Source organism: Anser anser (assembly GCF_964211835.1).
Source record: "Anser anser genome assembly, chromosome: 2".
NCBI lineage: Eukaryota > Metazoa > Chordata > Aves > Anseriformes > Anatidae > Anser > Anser anser.
In genome coordinates, this window is record NC_139721.1 from 62906010 (window position 1) to 62921503 (window position 15494).

A 15494-nucleotide genomic window follows, 5' to 3' on the forward strand; every position below is an offset into this window, starting at 1 on the left:
TTTGTGGAAGGTTTACTGTTGATGAGGCTTTCAGGCACAATGTCTGGACAATCAGATTTCCAGTAGTTCCTGTTGAAGACTGGAACTCTAAACTCTGCTCTTCGTCTCCAGAACAGGAAAAAATAAAAATAGTTAAAGCAATGTGCAGGGCTGTGTCTTCTCAACTGCACATTCCCCCTCTGTGCTGTCAGAGCATCTCTACGCTTCAGGTCTGTCCCCATTTTGAATTTCTCACTGTAACTTCATTAACAATCAAAAGCATAATGAGGCGTGAGGGTTTCTTTATTATTTAAATTGTCCTCACTTCAGAAAAGTGGAGAATACTTGGCTGTAATTTTCTGCTTTGCTTCCCATAACAGTTTTCCCTCCATGTGTGAGCCTGGCCTTCTACATCTGATGTCCTAGCTCTCTGATGCTGACTGAAGGCCTGGAGCAAAATGATGTAATTTGCATTTATTATGTGTGAAAAGTGATGATAAGAATTACCAGAACCTGATGAGCATTTAGCCAAGAAAGGAGCCGAGGCGGACCTCTGTGATAGAAGTGAATGAAGTGTTTGCTGCCTTCTCTACAGTTGCGTTCTGACGCATGCACTAAAATATCTGAAAAAAATCAGTTACAGCACACTCGATCCTTAACATCTAATCCTTCTACCAGTGACACAAAACTTACAGAGCTATTATTAGTAGGAGGTTACTGCTTGGGAAGCAGCCTTTCACCCTACAGAGTAAATGCTTCTCACACACTCACCCCATGTTGGAAAGACCAAGTTTTTTGGAGTTAACAGAACTAGAAAATGCAGAGATAAGTTGCAGTCAGTCATGTGCTACCTTTAGGATCTTCTAATTATCTCATTCCCATTTGATTTGGTCTTTGTTTCCATGAACATGATAGATTCTGGCAAATACTGTTATGTTTTCATGTAGCCAAGGCTCAAATACTTCACTAATTCACCAGAGCAATTTTAGACTGGACACAGTCGTTTCAAATTGCTTTTCCCACCCACAGGGCACTGAAGAAACCTCTTCTCAGGCTGAGATTAATTCTGAAATAAATTTAGGGATAACAGCACAAGACAGTAATGCTGGTTTCTGCAAACAGACACCTGGTACTCACCAGGCTACAATTTGTTGTCATCGGTCTGCTGTGGTTTTACACAGCTTTTCATATAAAAAATATATCATGCAATTCTGCTGTGCACCTTCGAAAACAACCTAGAAAAGGTTGGGGAAACTTTGAGAGGAAACTTTGAAAATATTTCTCAGGAATACAATTATTTAACCAATGCTAATTGTGACTTAAGACCTCATCAGTGGAGAAGAGGAAAGTATGCGGCACCTTTGTGATGTTGGTTTTCCTGAAAAAGATGATTTCAGGTTTCTTAGGAACTATTAAAACCCCCAACTGTTTTTCTTAGTCAAATGAAAGAGAAAGTAACATCACCAATATATGACACTTTCTGAAACGGCAAAACATTTCAACTAGCAACTATAACCCTAGATTCTATACCATAATACAAATCCATTCAAGGCCAGAAAAAGAAAAATGAACAAAAGAGCTATTGTATTTAATTAAATGCATTAACAAAACACTAGAGCATCTGCATACTAATATTTTTTACAACAGTTGTGCTTTGTGTCCCTGAATACGTGTATTGGTAAGCAACAAAGGGCATTTGTGCCATAAAAGTAGCTTCTCCCAATGCATATGCAGCGAGCTGTGAAGTATAAATCTTTCTGTATGTTCTATTTCAGTAATGAAAGCATACATTTAAATTTTCTTCTGGATTTTTTTGCACACTTCAGTGTTTTCTAATATTTAAAAATATATTGCAGAGAGATACTGTTAATATTTGAGCTAACTAAGCAAAACCTTCAAGTACATTTGGAGAGTCAGACCCCTTTAATAATACCTTAAGGATAACCAGGACTAATGGTACACACAAACATATGCCTATTGGTTCACTTAGTAACAAATATTTAGACTTCTATTAAGGCCCATCATAAATGCAGTGCACGTGGTACTGATACTTTCTTTGTTTCTTCCAGCAAGATGAAGCCCTGCTTCGACAAGATTGTCTAAGACAGAATAAACAAGAGCACCCTTCCTACAGCATATCATTTGTACAAGAGAAAGCTGCCCAGGAAAGAAGAGGGCTTCAGGCATTTTATTTTTTTTAATTTTTTAATTCTTGTAAAATGGGTTAATTTTAAGAGTACATATAGCAGAATGCATTGCCATAGGCATAACTGGAAGGCTACTAAAGTGTATGCTCTTTTATTTGCGCTTAAGTGAATAAAGTCATTGAAAGCTGTACGAGTGAGAGCGTGGGAAGCGCATTTCACAGAATCACAGAATTGAAGCGGTTGGAAGGGACCTTGAGAGATCATCAGGTCCAACCCCCCTGCCAAAGCAGGTCCCTTAGAGCAGGGTGCCCAGGTAGGCGTCCAGATGGGCTTTGAATATCTCCAGAGAAGGCGACTCCACAACCTCCCTGGGCAGCCTGTTCCAGTGCTCCATCACCCTCACTATGAAGAAGTTCTTTCTCGTGTTGGTGCAGAACTTCCTGTGCTCTATCTTGTGGCCATTACCCCTTGTCCTATCCCCACAAACCACTGAAAAGAGGTTGGCCAAATCCCTCTGTCTCCCACACCTCAGGTATTTATGCACATTGATGAGATCCCCTCTCAGTCTTCTTTTCTCCAGGCTGAACAGACCCAGGTCTCTCAGCCTTTCCCCACCATAGGGAAGATGTTCCAGGCCCCGTACCATCTTTGTGGCCCTCCTCTGGACTCTTTCCAGGAGATCCCTGTCTTTTCTGTACCGGGGAGCCCAGAACTGGACACAGAACTCCAGGTGAGGCCTGACCAGGGCAGAGTAGAGGGGGAGGATCACCTCCCTTGACCTGCTGGCCACGCTCCTTTTAATGCACGCCAGGATCCCATTGGCCCTCCTGGCCACAAGGGCACACTGCTGGCTAATGGCCAACATGTCGTCCACCAGGACCCCCAGGTCCTTCTCCTCAGAGCTCCTCTCCAGCAGGTCGTCCCCCAGCCTGTACTGATACGTGCGGTTGTTCCTTCCCAGGTGCAGGACTCTACGCTTGCTCTTATTAAACCTCATTTGGTTTCTTCCTGCCCATCTCTCCAGCTGGTCCAGGTCTCACTGAATGGCAGCACAGCCTTCTGGCGTGTCAGCCACTCCTCCCAGCTTTGTGTCATCGGCGTACTTGCTGAGGGCAGACACTATTCCCTCATCAAGGTCGTCGATGAAGATGTTGAACAAGATCGGACCGGACCCAGCACCGACCCCTGGGGAACGCCGCTAGTCACAGGTCTCCAGACGGACTCTGCGCCGACGATCACCACCCTCTGAGCTTGGCCAGTCGGCCAGTTCTCAACCCACCTTACTGTCCACTCCTCTATCCCACACTTTCTCAGCTTTGCTATCAGGATGTCATGGGAGACATTTCCTCACTCCATCCCAAAAGCAAGCAAGGATCTGTCGCTTCAGGCGCAGCAGAGGACCACTCCTGCAGGCAGTGCCACCTTCCCACATCCCCTTGAGCAATGCAGCTCTTGAGCCTGCTGCTGGCACAACTTTCCCTGGGCGTGTTGGTCAGAGTGGCCAAGCCATTTGTTCCCCATATAAGCAGTGACTCCCAAAATGAAGGAACACAGATGGACCAACAAATCCAGTCTCTTAGTGAAACACAATTAACAAAAACTCCAGGGGTGCTTTCGAAGAAGCAATATTAAAACTCACTCCCATTGCCTGCCCATACGAGTCATAGCCACATCTCTATTTTCACAACCACTGTGCCTTAACGCTCAGTTTGGCAGAAGCAGTTTATCCCATTTCTTGGGAATCAACACCCTCGTATAAGCCTCAAATTAGCTGGGACCTCTCAGCCCTGTGGTTTGAATAGCTACTGTCAAAACCTGTTTTATACAAAGTGAGATCTCCATCTCAGATGGAGATTTTACGAACACCAGAAGTAGGTAATCAAAGTCACAACACCGAATACTTACTACATTTTACAATAACTACAGATTGCTGTTACCGATTATTAATTTCCTTCTTGTTTCCCTCTTTTTCTCCAGGTACAAAGATGAAAACAATCTCACTTAACTTCAGGGACCATTTGAATCAACTTTTCTTTTTGTGTAAGTCATGTATATTTATGAAGTGGTGCTCTTCAGCATACAAAATACAAAGCATATTTCTCCTCTCTCTTCTATGATAAGCCAACTAGGTAGTTAAACACAATGCAGAACAGTTAATTCTAACTATATTTCAGTATGTTTACTGAAATGCTGATGATAAAATATCAAAATGTGGAATTTTATACTGACTTACCTGTATTTAGTCACTTGAACAGTTGAAAGTTACACCTAAAAATTACTCAGCTTCATAATGACTAAGATTTCAAGACGTTTAGTAAACTGAAGTAGTAGTAAGGCATATGTGCAGTGTACGGGTAATAGTTTGCCTCGCATTACTTGGAGAGGCTGAAAAATGTCTCTTCTGGAATATGTGGCTTTCAGTAACCCTAGGGGTAATATTGAGACATTTGAAAGAATGGAAAGGACAGAAAAAGCAGGTCCAGCATCACTATGCAGGAACTGCAGCTGAGGATGTCTGGGTTCCAACTCTGCATTGAGATCATAGTGCTGTTCAACATTTGTCTTTTGTTTTTTAGGCAGTTCAGTTCTAATATTTAGACACAGTGATATGCTATGAAAGCCAGGGTCAAATAAAGGTCAGGCCAATTCAAGACTTGATTTCTTCTGAAACAGGATTCAACTATCTGGTGCTCAGCAGCATCAAGTAGCAAAGGCAAGTGTGGAAAAACTACTTAACCTGTGGACCAGTGCAGGTCATCTGCCAGAAATACCAAGGCCGGTTCTGGCTCCTCTGCCACTGGAGGTGGTGCTGAGGAGCACTGCACCACTTGGTGTGCAGTAGGAGCACCTACTGATCAAACTAAAAGAAATGGAGAAAAGAGGATGACAGAAGGGGTACAAACCAATAAACTGGTGCAGAGTACGGTTCAGCAAACAAGGTTACAGATCTCTTGGTCATTTCCTAAGTGGCTGAAGAAAATAGAGGAGTTTTCTGATCAAAATTCTTGAGGAGGTTGCACTTGCTCCCTCGAGTACCACTGAAAGGTACAGTCTAGCTCCTGTTTTGTACTTTGACTGCAGTGCAACTCACAGCAGAATGGCGCATCTACAGCATTTAGGCTCCAATAAATCAGTATTTAGCGTGTGGGAAAAAAGAATTAAGTTTGCATTACTCAATCTGAACTGCAAAGTTTGATTTCTCATTATGTGTGCTAAGATACAGCAGACAAAAAATGGCTCTCAGCCTAACTTCACTGATGTGGTTAGAAGGCAATATGCCATCAGACATTTTACTTCACAGATCTAATTACCAGGTTTGTCTGATGCTTGTCAAATTGTTGGAAGTCAACACTGACCAAACACTTCTGTCTGGAATATGTTGCATGCAGTATAATGGTATGGAAAATAGTTGGTCCTAGCTCTGAACACAACCAAAGCCAATCTGCTGGTGCATTTAGCCTTTACACAACTATTTTTCCCATTTCCCTAGCAGAACAAGTGCAGAGAAACGTGTGTCTCATAATACAAATCCACATGAGTTCAATACTCCTGTTGTAGTGAGCCAAGAGACCACTTCCATTACAGCTCACTCTCTTCCCTCCCTCCTTGACAAAACTTATCACTTCTAGGAAAAAATTCCGCCCAAAATTTTCTATAGCTTCAATGTAACTTCATAGCACAGGATGAGTATTTGCAGAGGAAACTTAGCTTTTCCAATGAGTTTGTCAAATGTTAGTCCTTTGGACTTTCCTCCCACAAAAATGACAAACCATCTGCTAAGCATAACATGCAGTCCTTTGACTCTCTTCCCTCACTGCACACATTAGACATTACAGAGCATATAAGGCTCTTACCAGACAAGCATAAAAGGGTTTCCATTCCATTGATTAGCCCAGTAAATGTCTATTCTACTCTGACGAAACAGTGAATAATGGGTATAAAGTGGCACAATTTTCCTCAAACAACAAACAAAACAAAACAAAACCAACCAGCCAAAAAAAAACAAAAACAAAACAAAAAAAATAACACCAAGAAAACCTTAGTACTCAAAATAGAGTAAGAAGTGGGCAGAAAATACAAAACAACAAAAAAAAAAACCCACACACATCTGGCCCAGCATAGGCTCTTAACTACCTATGTTACTTGCAGAGTCTCATTTACACTCCTATTGAACTATGTTCAAGACCAAGTTTAATTTAATTCTATTGAACTAAATAAAAGACTATTAACCCAACACGTAGCATGGGATTAAAGATCATTGGCTAAGCATGCAGAAGAGGATTTTACTGCTGTTGGTAAAGACATGACACATTATTAGAGCTGATGTCTAGCTTGCATTGCTGTGGCCAGAAGAATGAAATACTCACTCTTAAGTTTTCACCTAGAAAAGGTGAGGAGCCTGATAGATGCTGCTTTCCATGAACCCCTGCTGACTTAGGGAATAGCAGTTCTCAGCCAACCCGTGCAGGCAGCATTATGCCATCCTAGGGCTACTGCCAGCCTAAAAACGGATAGATCACATATGATCTATTAATTGCTACACCATCGTTAATATCTGTCTTGGCATAGCTGCTGACTGCTCAAACACCTCACTGCTCCAAGTGCGCCCTGGCCCTCTCTCTCTGAAGAATGGTTGGTGCAGAAACAGAGCTTGTCCTTGCAGCAGAGCTTGCGTGACAACACAAAGGTTTTGATGGGGAGAAGGACAGTGCCAGGTCACATCTGATTACAGAAATACCTGTCTTTCCAGGCTCAGCAGGAGAATGGGATGACAGCATGCCAACACTATTTATGCTCAGACTTTGAAGGAAAGAAATACCACATTCAGTCAGGAGGGGTTCTCTCTACTTTTGGTGTACTTTGTAGTAGAAAGCCATGCTGTGGGAGAAAAATTCAGTTTGCATAGCAGAGTATTATTCAGCAATTCTTTCAGATATTAATTACTGCACTATGAAAAACCTAAGTACAAATCCCCTTACTTAATTTCTGATACTAACTTAAAATGTATTCCAGAGCTGCTGAAAAAAACTCCGACGTTTGATAAACATTTGTGACATAATTCACAGCCAGGTGTTGCACTAGGTAAGGCGACCAGTAAAGTCTCCCTTGAAATGCCTCACAATCTGCTTCCCCAGGGGACACTTGCTGGCTGCCAAAGGTGTCTGTAACACCAGTGCTGTTCTTCTTTTGACACTGAGAAAAACAAACCTTCCACCCATGCTGACCTGCCAGCTTCTTAGTTCCTTCAGTGCTCAAGGGAGAGTAGGTCTGACTGCGATCCCGAGATGCACCATTTTCAGGACTTCCCTCAGCTACATGAAATGTAGTTCCCAGAGCTCACAAACCAGAGTTGGAAAAAAATAAAAATAAAATAATAATAAAAAAACTATCTGTGAAGTAATTTATCCCAAAGGTTACTGGTAAGAGAAAAAGGGTTACCTGCACACATCTCTGTGTAAACAGTAAATGCCCGATTTTGTGTCAGTTCTTTCAGAAATGTGAGACTCACTAAGAGGGGAAAACAAAAGCCTTCAATATCCTGTAGGAACAGACCTTGGCTTGCATGCAGCTGGATCTCATTTTGCTGCTTCTGGTCCTCTAATACCGATTTCCAGATCTGACATTTTGCTGCTTGCAGGACAAGAAAGGACTTTTGGATTTTAAGTACTGGGCCCAGTCACTGCACTCTTTATGCAAGCAGCAGCAGCTTGTAGGGGTTCCATAGAATCTGCTTAAAGTAAAGACACTTTTCAGTTGGTGGCAACTGTTTCAATGTCACGCTTACGTGGAGGCACACTATAAGATTACAAGCAACACAACTAGTGAATTATGTTATTTAACAGCAAATATCACGAGTCTTACCTGCTTTTCTAAATTTGCCTCTTTCAGTTCAGGGACCCAATGCCTAAAAACTAGATGATAAACATGAAATAGAATAGACCCCTGTAGTAAGCAGGTGGGGTGCTGGTGTTGCTGTGGTATTCTGTTTGGTAGGGTAATTACAGTGATCTTTTCAGCTTATGTGGTAAAACCCAAACACAAGCAATGAGCAGATGAAAACATGCAAGAATGTGACACGTAGCTGGAACGGTGACACTAACGAAAATGCTGAAGTCTTACGTTGTGAATTAGCAAACAGCACACAATTTTTACACCCCTGGCTGTAATTTAATGATTTGAGAAGATTGGTTCTATGAAACAAAAATTAAAGTACACAGTACATTCATTACAGTTGGGTTCAGCATAATTATTCCGCCAAAGACAACTAAGTTTTATGGTATCCCTGTGTAAAACTGAGTCAATCAGATTTTGGATATACCATCACCAGAGGTCCTCTCTCTGCAAAACTCTTGCTTATCACGAGGCTTTTCACCAAGGGACATGTAACTCCTAGCGTCTGCATGTCAGAGATGTGAAAACACTTGCAGTCTGTGCAGCAATAGCTCAGTGCTGTAGTCAGTGCCCAAAGGCTGGATGTTAACAGGAAGCACATGTGGTTACTGTGGGCTGAAATGCGTTAACGTCCTGTTACCCACTGTGAGGGGCTGCTCTCTGGGAGCCAGCTTTTACGCTTGATGGAAGAAAAACAATGTCATGTCATCCCCGAACCTGTTTACTCTGTGTTGTCTTCAAGTATCCTCTTTTTTACTGAAGAAATTTAGCCCTTCACACAGATGCTCAATTAAAGCAGCAAAATGAGCTGTGACAGCAGCTGAAATAGCCTCGTTCATTATGGCCATGTCAAAGGAAAGAGATCACAGAAAGACAGCCCACAATGTTTTTCAAACCATAGGAACAGCAGCAGTAATTGCATAGGAACTAAGCGTCTTCTTCCATTACAGATGATGCTGAAGGTATCAGAAACCAGAGGTGCGACAAACCTTTTTTTTCTTAAACTTACTCTAGAAGTCACACACTACCACCAGATTCAACATGCAAGAAATTAGCAGGGGGCAGGGAGGATGTTACATGTTTCTTTGTAGCTGCACTGAGCTTCATTTCCTCCTCTTCCCCTGTTCTAGTTGTGTTTTATTTATACTACAGGATATATATATTTCTGCAGTGAGGTGATGCATCTTTGTACGGAATTACCAGCTACTCTCAACTGCTAAAGTCTTGCAGAAAGGTTTTCTATCCATCTTCTGCCTTTACATGTCAGTGCAGTTAGGTAAAGAAATCTAATGATTTGGGAGTACATGGTACCAACTGTAACAAGAAGAAAACTGTTCTGGACTTTGTTACTTGCCTCCTGGGTGCTCAAAGGTGATTTATGCTTACGAGCACAGTAAAATAAAAGTAAAGTAAAAAGAGGCGTTCAAAAATATTAAAAATATTCCCCATGGAAAAGTTATTTTTGATGTCAAGGTTGCAATTAAAACCAACCCACTCGATTGCACTAGCTACCTTGCACTCTGCGTGTTTTCATGCAGCTGGTCATTGGTTATCCCTGCCACTGGCTTACAATGAAGAGACGAAGTGAAGCCCACACGGTGGCCTACCATTGTAGAGGAATGCAGCAGTGTAGGCCTGGCTTGCAGCCTCTTGCTCTTGTTTTCCAGAGATTCAGGCATTGCCTCCATTTGCTGAGGGTTACAAAGGAGAATACAGAAAACAAAAAAGCCTGTGGTTGAAACCAGTGGGACTTGCTATGGCAGAAATTTGGAATCTATGAGAAGCATGTGGCAATTCTCCATACAAGCCGCAGAGGTTTGTTGTTGGAGTTGTTTTTTTTGTTATACAAAAAAACTTAAAAGAATTTTATCCACCCACCAGTTTCAAAGAAAAATGTTCCTTTGTTGTTACTAGAACATATAGGTTTGGTTTAATCTTAAGTGTCTCACAACGGATCCTCCCACAGTAAAATGAGCTGGGGCATCATTTGTAAAGAACAATGTTGTGTTCTTAAAGAGGAGAAATGAAATCACCTGTTTGATCCATCAGCATTTGTCATCCTTACGAATTGTACAACTGACCAGTAATAAACAAAGGATTGCTTGATAATTTTTCTTCTCTGCTACAGTCACATTGAGCCTAACTAATTGTTAGGTTGCAAAACCTGTACATATCACCCCCACAGAAGTAATAGCACAACAAAAGTACTAGCACTTAAATCAGATTTCGCAATAACTCACGTTATCTATTGTATTTTGCACGAGCCACATTTTTCTGAGAAATAACCTATTCCCGTCAGTGCAACTGAATATACGGTAGTTGATTTAGTTTTCTTTCATAATTCCATAGGGAAGCAGGGCCTTAAAATCAGCAGAACTGTTGGTGAAATGAGTAAGCTAAGGGCAGTGACTGAACCAGCTGGTTCAAACCAGCTGTAGAATACAGGCTGTTAAAAATCATCACATAGCTAGCTCCTCCAAAACTGTACCTGGCGACATTACTGTTTTTTTCTTGACCAGGGGTTAAGTGTACATGTCATAGTTTATACTTAGGTAGAATACATTGCAGAATAAAATACTGTTATAAGTTATTTAAAATACAGTTATAAGTATATAAAGTATATAAGTTATAAGTAAGTTATATAAAATACAGTTATAAGTATGCTAACTTTAAGAAACAATGATTGTGATCACAGAAAAATTACTTACAGCACAAGACTACAAAGCCTTCCTTGGATAAACTGCTTTTCAGTCCTGCAGAGTAAAACTGTTGATGTGTGTTAAGTTTTCCTGGCAATAACTACCTAGACCTAACCCCGAAACACTTCACAGTAGTGACTATAATGTGAACTACTGCATATGTAAAAGAATATGAATGCTCGTAACTCCCCAAAAGCCACAGTATTGATTTCATGGTTTTGCGATACCACTTCAAACTTTGAATTCCAAGATAGGGTTTTACAGAGCAGACCCAAAGAAAAAACAGATTACAGTAATGTGACTGCTCATCCCTAGAGAGATCAGTACAAGTTATCTATTTTGTTACTGTGAATTATCTGCAGGATGCTGTAGTCAACATGCTTGAAATGCTCATGCATGCTTTTGGTATACGACGTTATATCTAGATTTCTCTCTTTTCACTATGAATGTATTTGAACTGAAGCTTTCACTAGAAAGCCCACTTGAACTCAGAGAGTCACCATCGTTATAAAATCTGCAGTGAGGGGAATTACTTTGGTAATTTTTAGAAGAAAAAATTTTAGAAGATCCACCAGAGTGCCATAAATGATATTCAGACCCTGAAGCGTGTAATTTGCTAATATTTCTAAAAATATTTGAAATGTTGGGGCACAAATGAACCTATAGACCCTTTTACATTTTCTCTACAGGACTTGAAAAAATACTGAACACCTTCTAAAAGCTGAAAAGGGGCTATAGAGATGTTCAAGGCTGTCTGAACTGCAGTTCTCTATGGGCAGAACAATTCCACAACTGTCAGACACTGTCATAGTCTGACATTATCTTCACTTTGGAATTAATTTTCACCTTACGTATGTGGTGAAAGGACAGAGAAGCAAAAGCCAGCAGGAGTTTGCTTGAAATTTGGTCACAGAGCTTGTCATATCCCAGAGACTAATGGATTACTCTACAATTTATTTTCTTTAAACTTATCTTTATTCTTCCTACTTACAACACTATTGCAAAACATTAAGCTTATCATCAAGGATAACAAGCTCTTAACTGGCTCACCCCCAGCCCAAGGCAGAGCTCTGTGCATCCCCACTGCTCTCACACGCAGTGCAACTGCCCTTCCTTGCCGTCCCCCCCGTTCTTTCTGAAAAGCCTGTGTTCAGCCATGGTGGGTGAGCTATCCCACCTTGTCCCTGTGAGATCTCAGTGAGATCAAAGCCCTTCCCAGGCTGTGTGGGTGGCAGCTCTCTACCCTGTGAGGATTCAGATCAAGAGCTGTACTTCCAGCTGTGTCCAAGATGTAGGAGATGCAAGAAGATGGGAAGGCAGAGACCCAGGCCATGACCCACATCTCCTGCTCTGCCCACGATGATGACAGGGGAAGAAGCTCAGCCCTCTGTGGAGAGGAGACCCACATCACACCAGCTGCTTCCATGAGGTACAAGACATGAGCACCTCTGTACACTTTGGGAAACAGAGAACCGGGTCATGAGGTGCACCTCCACTTCAAGATGGTTGGACTTGATGACCTTGAAGGTCTTTTCCAGCCTAGACGCTTTCATCATTCTACAAGACGCTGGCAATGACAGACAACTCCTGTCTGATATGGGAACAAACAGCGTGTGGCTGTCCATCTGCAGCTCCAGCTCTGCCTTTGACACGGACAGTAAGAAAAGCTCCTTGTGCAGCTGGGATACTGAAAGCGGTGCTGGTGATGGCAGCAGCCTTCGACATGCTGACTCTAGACCCTTACCAGTAATCATAAATTCACCTTTGGTGGCATTATCTGGAAGGCCTGTCCATAGAAAGAGCCCCAGACCCCTGGTCAAGGGCTTTGGCCCAGCAAGTGCCCATGGTGTACAGGACCAGTCACTGCCAGAGCGGCCAGGCTGCTTTTGTTCTCCCCAGCACCTGGTCTCAAGCCTCGTATGGCACCAAGCAGACAGACCTCCTTTCCTGGGGGCATCTTGGTTTCCCTCATGGAGGAGAACCACCAGCCTGAGTCACTGACTGCTGGAGAGGGCTTTGAAGGTGGTGAGGGAGACGGCAGAGCTGGCAGCAGGCTCGGCACAAACCCAGGAAACAAGTTCCTGCATCAGGCAGGAGCTGAGAGGCCTCTTCTCTGGACAGGCCGACTCTACATTTTTGCTCCACCTCAGGCTTCCCAGAAATACCTTTATCACATTTTGGCAAATCAAAGGGTTCCCTCATCTTCTAAACTCAAAGAAAATGTACTCGTCTGAGCTTCCCCAACTTTCCTTATCTCCCAGCCTTTCTTTCACTAGTCTGTTAGCAGAGAAGCAGCCATCCTTGGCAGGACAGACCGGGACGAGTCCCTTCAGACACCCATTTCCTCAGCCACACTCTTCTACAACAGCAAACAAGCATCTCTTCAGTCCTCAGGCCTGGGCAAGAAAGAGCAACATCCCCAGCTCTGGATAATCAATCTGTATAAAACTCAGCACATCCCTAATCCCCCACATCCCTGCTCACAACAGCAGCGCTGCTTTCCCTTATTTCTCTGGCCAGCTCTATCAGCAAGGAAACACTGCTCTCCTCCACAGCCTGCTGCTCTCCTCTGCTTTTCGGGTATCTGTCTGATGATTTCAGGCAAGTGTGAGATGGAAACAGCAGTTGGGGAGTTACTGAAGTGTAAACCATCATACTGTATTATGCAGTGAAGACTGTAAGGAAGAAAAATACCTTTATTTTTGTAAAGGTACCTTCTACATCCCCTGGAGATCAAACCAGTGGTTTGGCATCTGCAGGACTCAAAACTGAAACAATGTCAAGCTAAAACAATAAAATCTCTGGTATCCCACTCACTTCTAAGCATTAAATACCAATTCTGAAGGGATATAAATGAAACATTGAAATAAGTCCCCCATTACATATATCTACTCAGCCATCTTCAGCTCTATAGATTTTGACTGCATCATTATTCTTGCAAATACAATAGAGAGTCACGTCAGGCCAAACTCTTTGAATAAATATTTAAAACATTTTATCACCAGCATTGCCAAGTCTCAGGTACTGCTAGAGTGGGAAAAAACATAATTCTGCCTAAAAGCTTAGCAGCTAATTGCTAATTAAAAAAATACAGTAAATTCTTTGCAAATGTGTCACTTCGGGGACGTTCAGCATTTCAGATTTTAGGACTTGGCTGCTTGACAACATTTCCTCCCATGAAGGGGATTCTAGAGGTTCACTGTTGAAACAATCACTCTTAACTCTGAACATAAACCCAAAAGCCAGGTTACTCAGAGGACAAATTCCCCACGCCATATTCAAAGCCACATGCAGAGATCCCCACACCTGAGCACATTTATGGTGAGGATGCTCCCGGGGCACAGAATCCCAAGGCTGTTTGGGGCTGATTTAAAATCCCTCTGCAGCCCCTGGCACAAGGAACACAGCTCCCAGGGACCTTGCATCCTGCTGCCTGCTGTGACGGGAGGAGAACAGGATTTTTGTCACCATGCCCTGCCTTGCTTGTCAAAACAGCTTTGTTTGGAGGCTGCATAATGGAGTACGTCAGCGCAGACCTAGGAACAGAGCCATGTAATTGCTGTGGCAGAATGAGTAGAGGGTATGAAAATATTGCAAGACATGCAATAAAGAGTGGGTAGCTTGTTAAAATATTAGCAAAAAAAGGTTTCAAGGCCTTCACTTTTTTATAATGTACACAACTTTAAAAAAAGTTTTAGAGGTACTTTGGATCATAAAGCAATGATAAACCGTTCGGAGCCTTCTCAGAATTTTTAAATTATTATAAAAATTTAAGATATCCTCAGTAATAAAATTTGGTATCCAAAGAAATATTTTTCAGAAGGAAGCTCTAATATAGGCCTGAGGAGTTTATATGAGATTTGATTAAAATGTCTGCTTGTCTGGCAGAAAAAAGACACTAGAAGGGAATCTTATCTCCAGAATTTATTATAGGGTTTACAGCAAGCAATGTCTTCTTCATAATAGCCTCAAGTGCAGTCCTAGAACTAGAATAAAGAATACTTGAAACCAAGAAGGAAGTTCCAGCAAATGTGGCAATGAATACAAAGGACTAAAATAGTCTGCACGGATGGAATTGGCACAGGGTCTTACAGCGCACAAATTATTCCACAAAAAAAATCTAAAATATTGGCAAAGAACTCAGACAGATGTTTGAAAGATATCAGAAGGAAAGAGATGAGTACTTCTTTTGATGACTAGAAGGTTAAAGAGAAAGACAAATTCAAACCTTTAGAGATGGATAGAAATCATCTTGTCTGCCTATCCTGCAATCAACTGTCAGCAATGGGCAGGGAATAAAGAAACACATGGCAAGAGGTCACGTGGAAAGACTGGACTCAGTGGCAAACTTCAGAATCTACAGCATTTGGTGTCTGGATGCAAGTCTCCCTACCTTGAAGGAAAGAACAGTGTTTGCACTTCCAAGCTGTCGCAGCATCCTGCTGCTCTCCCACACCAAGAGCCCTCTCCATTTTTGTCCCCCCCACAGTTGCCAGTCCCTCCTCTCACCTCCTCTTCACCAAGCTCCTGTGCCAACGCTGCAGTCAAACCACTCTGCCGTGCAGCCCATCCTGCTCCACGATCCCTCACCATACTGCTGGAGGCTTCAGCAGGCTTCTTCTGGATCAAATTCTAAATTATCTCTGCACAGCAATTCAGCTCTGAAACCTCTCCTGGTTGCAAAGCCTACCTGCTCAGTACCAGTCAGGGCTGTTGACAGCTAGTACAGGCAGATGATACATGCTCACTTTTAAATTAAGTTTGAGAGTCAAAAGAT

At 42.3% G+C, this 15494-nt stretch overlaps 1 protein-coding gene and 1 long non-coding RNA gene across 4 annotated transcripts in view; both read right to left on the reverse strand.

The window, feature by feature from the left end:
* The window catches only part of MBP (myelin basic protein), a 115362-nt gene that overhangs the window by 20283 nt on the left and 79585 nt on the right, over window positions 1-15494 (reverse strand). The gene's annotated exons all lie outside the window — the stretch shown is intronic.
* The window catches only part of LOC310894584, a 40353-nt gene continuing 24859 nt past the window's right edge, over window positions 1-15494 (reverse strand). The window contains exon 2 of the long non-coding RNA XR_014580022.1: window positions 1-15494. This exon is cut by the window's right edge and continues 20419 nt beyond it. This is a non-coding gene — a long non-coding RNA (uncharacterized lncRNA).